The 5225-nt window shown below is 40.2% G+C and overlaps 1 pseudogene; it reads left to right on the forward strand.

Annotated features, from left to right (window-relative positions):
- Positions 1–2403: 2403 nt before the first annotated feature.
- On the forward strand, positions 2404–3027 carry LOC118634901 (annotated as a pseudogene).
- Positions 3028–5225: the final 2198 nt, after the last annotated feature.

A 5225-nucleotide genomic window follows, 5' to 3' on the forward strand; every position in this document is an offset into this window, starting at 1 on the left:
TTATTTTCTTCTGTCTTTTTATCTAAGATACTTCCAGTCTTCCATTTTCTTTGTGTTTAATTTGTTGATGTTTTTCTAGCTTTTTGTGATGGATTGCTAATTGATTTTGAGCCTTTATTCTTTTCTGATGTATATATTTCAGGCTATAAATTTCTATATTGAGGTATGAGGCTAGAGTCGGGGAGCGGGACTCATTCAGGACTATAGGGAACATTCTACATAGTGTATGCTCCCCTTACATGGTTGTATCTGTCCTGGGTTTTGTCTTACTCAGATCTGTTTGTTTGGACTTTCCCAGTCATGATCAATGACAAGAGAAACAGTAACAACTGGGTCAAAAATTTTATTGTTACCAAAGAGTCTCCTTTGTATTACTGATGTGCAGAGCCCTTGGGGCCTTACCATTTCCACAACTTGTAACTGCTTTCTACTTAGACTAGCTTACTGGGACAGTGATGATATTGGGCAACAGAACAAAAAGGTCAGAGTAGAGGAATATTAAAGGAGCAGGTGGAAGAATTGGTGCAACAACTACCAAAGAAGATTTAAGAAGAAGTTAACAGCCCTGGTTGGTTTGGCTCTGCGTTTAGAGTCTTGGCCTGTGGACTAAAGAGTCACGGGTTCACTTGCAGTCAAGGGCACATACCTGATTTGTGGTGGGGATGTTTCTCACTCTCTCTCCTTCCCTCCGATTCTATCTGATGATAAATGGAAAATATTCTTGGGTGAGGATTAAAAATGAAGAAGAGGTTAACAAATAGTGTTTTATTTTCTCAGTAAGCATTTTCTAATAGACTATTATGTGCAACCAATAATGAGTGGGCAGATGTTATTGGGAGCATGAATAAGAGGCAGTAAGTGTCCTGGTGGAGGTTACTATCTCATGGGGGATTGACATGCTTTGGTAACTCCTATTGTTAAGAAATTAAAAGAAATGTTCTTATCTACAATATTTTAAAAGGTGACAGCTTCAGGATACTTTGCAGGAAGGGTTGTCTCTCTCTTTTTTTTTTGGCATTTCACATTTTAGCTGTGCTGCCATCTCTCAGCCTGCAGGGATTGGTGCAATGCAATGAAACTCCAAGCACATGCTGCTTGGAGTGAGGGGGAACTTTGCAAGGGAGAAAATGCTGCAGATCTCTGGATGCAGTCCCATTTATTTGCAGATTGGTACCCCCAGATTACAAGTGGATTTATGTAAATTATTTCCTTGAGATGGCATTACTGCAAACTATACATCCTAGCTTTGTCTCTTGCTTTTTACGGAAAGAGACTTTGAAGCCAAAAGATAACAAACCCTTATTCACATGCAAATGAAGCATCCAATACACCTGGGCGGGCCAGGTTTCCCCCAGGCCAGGATTCCGAGGATGCATTAACACAAGGTTGAGAGAGCTTAACACAAGGTTACAAAACGTTCATCTTCTAATCCCCCAACTCCACACTGTGCCACTGAAGGCAAATTATTAAATGTCTGTATTATCTAATGTGCCCTTGTTTCTTCATTTCTCATGTCCTGAATCACAGAGAAATTTTTGGGTGGAGAAATAAAAGAGCAAATCTCTGTGAAGTGCCTACCATCGTGTCTGGCCCAACCACATCAGGTATTATTGTTAACATCTCGTAAAGTGTTCCTTTGTGTTATATTCTTTACATGTCCCTTCTTTTCTGTCTCTTTTTCTTATAACTGACTATAATAAAGAACACAAGGATTATTATTGAAGTTTTGAGAAAAGATATTGAAAAATTACATTTTCCAGAGGTAGGGGTGATGGCTGCTGGAGGTACCTCTGCTCCCTCCAACGTGAACCTTCCTGTCACATGGTCACGGAGGCAGAAGGTGGCAGGTAGCTGTGAGGACTGAGTGGGAGGGGCCACATGCACAGGGTGCATGCACCCAGCACCAGGTGTCATCAGCATTGGGAAAGGTGCCAGTCCCCACTGTGCATATGAAAGAATAGTTTACAAAAACCCCTCTGAGCACCACTACACAAAAGTCTGCCTGGAATTTCCAGATCATGGTGTTGGATTGAATGCTGCACAATTCAAACAGCTGTTTATTTTAGCCCTAAAGGACCTGCTTGGGGAGGTTGATGCTGGCTTACCTTGGGCATCCTGACCTGTGAAGAGAAGACCTTGATAGCCACGTTGAGAACATGTAGCAATCTTGTCAAACGTTGGAGCTTTTTGACCTGTTAGGATCCTATAAAGGCAGGCAATTTGTTTTCAGGTGATTCAGGCTTCCCCTTATCTTCTTACATTATCTGGTAGTAGTATTTGATTGAATAGTCTTCAGTTGCAGAAACATTCCTCTGCTCTCAAAAATACTTTTTGGTGCCAGCACAATGTTTGAAGACTGAAGCAGGCTAAGAGCTCCTGGTGATGGAAGTGAGGGTGCTGAAGATGTTCCCAGTATTCTCCAGCCATCGTCTTTGATGGGGTGGGCTTCAGAGGAGACTCTGCCTGAACCAGCCAGTGCTCAGCAGACAGCACTTTTGGCACAAGCTGGAGACCGGGCTGGACTCGCAGGGCCTGCACACAGAGGGATGTGGCTGTCTTCTCAGAACTAACGGGGGATGTTAATCCTTTGCAATTACATGAAGATTTTGCAAAGCATACCAAGTTTGGAAAGACAACTGTGTATGGAGTTTGATCCATGGACTTACTTCAGCTTTCCTGGGTACTAAAAGGCCAGGGCCAGGCTGTGCATTTCTTTCCTAGGAAATTGACTGTCCCAGACGTTTCATAGGTTGGAGAAGTGGTTGTGAATGAAATGAAGCAGAAATGAAAAGGCTGAAGGGGGGCATTGTAATGGAGGATCACTAGACCCAGGCCTGCGGTGCCAAGACCAGTGCTGCCCTGGCTGGGCTGTGTGGCCTGACTGTGTCATGCTTTGTAAGAGAGAGTGAAAAAGCCATTATGGAAGGCCAGGTTACAGTTATGGTCCCAGAAGCTCCCAAACACCGATCTAGGTGTTTAAAGATGCAAATTCAGGCATCAATGCTACTGTTTTTGAAGAACCTCTGAAGAAAACGGATTGCTGCTCTTCATCAAAGAATGGCAGACCCAGATGCCCCCAGTGGGGGAGGGGAGCAGGTAGTGAGGTGTTCCTATGTCCACTTCACAATTTGGCCTTATGCTTTGCACAGACAAGGATATTCATTATATGTCTAGGTTTGCAAAATTGAAAAAATATTGGAAAAGTTATCATTTAGCTAAAGATTTTACTTGTAGGATTCCAAACCTAGTTAGATTTGCATTTGGATAACAGAAACCTACCTATATCTGTAGAGAATAAATTTCTCAGTGAATTTATAGCTAGGTAGCATTCAATTATTTGAAGCAACAGTAGAAGCTGGGTCAGCTTTGAACATCTGTCTTTCACCAGTAAATATTCTTAGATACTGTTCTTTAGCTGTTTCTGGGTCAGAGTTCTTTGTAATTTGTTACTATTTACACCAAGATGGCATCTTGCTTAGCCTTCATGTGGTACTTGCTTTCAGATGGTTTTCCTGTTATCTGAGAAGGGTTTACGTGCAGATTTATTTATTTTGTTGTTGTTGTTAATCCTTACCAAGGATATTTTCCATTAATTTTTTTTAGATAGAATAGAAGGGAAGGAGGGAGGGAGAGAGAAAGAGAGAGAGACATATCAATTGGTTGCCTCTTGAATGTGTCCCAACAGCGGCCAGGGATTGAAGCTGCAACCCAGGTAGGTGCCCTTGATGAGGAATCGAACCCATGACTCTTCAGTGTGCAGGCCGACACTCTAACTGCTGAGCCAAACCAGCCAGGGTTTATGTGCAGATTTAGACTCAGTTATGTAAACTCTTGGTCTAATCCACACAGGATTGTTGGAGACGGTAGATAGAAATAGCAAAGCATGAGGTCTAACCTGTAAACAGTAGCTACTGTTATTGTTCATTCTCCCTGTGAATGAGCTTAGAGATTTTCCTGACTTTAAAGGGAACTGGCCCTGGGGGGATGGGGAGGAGGGTGTCAATGGGTAAAAAGGAGAAACATCTGTAACAAAAATAAATTAATAAAAAGAAAGATAATGTTGTATAATATGTTTCATAATATAAAAATTAAAGAAAGTCCATTAAAAAAAAAAGCTAACTGGCCCACAGGTAAATAGGCCAATTTTTCAGCACATCAACCAGTCTCTTGGTACCCTAAATGTGGAATGGATCTTCAATGCAAAGTTTCTACTTTAGTGATCCAGATTATTTTCTTGCTTCCTCAAAAATATTGTGGATTTCCTCTTTAAATAAATAATGTATGCTTGTAAAAATATTATAAGAAATAAAAAGTATGAGAAAAAAACAGTTGGGTTTTCTGTTCTTGATTTTAAAATTATGTTTGACTTTTTTCCCTTAGATTTCACATATAAGTAATACCATGGAGTATTTTTTTTTTCTCTGTCTGGCTTATTTCACTTAGCATAATGCTCCCCAGCTCCAACCATGGTGTTGCAAATCACAGGATTTCCTTCTTTTTAAAGGCTGAATAATATTTCATTATATATATATATATATATATAATCTTTCTAATTTAATATATAACATGGTGACTATAGTTGATAACACTGTACTGTATAATTTAAATTTTCTAAGAGAGTAGAACTTAAATGTTCTCACCAATAAAAGATAAAAAGGAAAAAGAAAAAGGTAAGTGTGTGAGGTAATGGATGTGTTAACTAATTCGATGGAAAGAATCCTTTCACAGTGTACATACGGAACAAATCATCACAATGTACACATTAAATATCTTATGACTTTGTCATTTACATTGTAGTAAAGTTTTAAAATAAAATTGTATGCATGAGTTGTCATATTTTTGATCTAGTAAAGAACATTTTTAAAGATCTCATGGTGGAGCCCTGGCCAGTTTGGGTAAGCAGATAGTGTTGACCCGCGGACCAAGCAGTCACAGGTTCGATTCCAGTCAAGGACATGTACCTTGGTTACAGTTTGGTCCCCGGCCCTGGTCGGGGTCACGGGGAGGCAACAAATTGATGTGTCTCCCTCACATCAATGTTTCTCTCTCTCTCTCTCTCCCTCCCACTCTATCTGAAGATAAATGGAAAAATATTCTTGGGTGAGGATTTTAAAAAAAAGATCTCATGGTGAAGATCAAACTGGCAGGTTTTCCAGCTGTATTTATAAGAAGAGTATTTTTATACTCTTCTTCAGCACATGCTTTCTTCTACAGAGTAACCTTTC

This window comes from Molossus molossus, unplaced genomic scaffold, assembly GCF_014108415.1.
Source record: "Molossus molossus isolate mMolMol1 unplaced genomic scaffold, mMolMol1.p scaffold_m16_p_19, whole genome shotgun sequence".
Taxonomy (NCBI): Eukaryota; Metazoa; Chordata; class Mammalia; order Chiroptera; family Molossidae; genus Molossus; species Molossus molossus.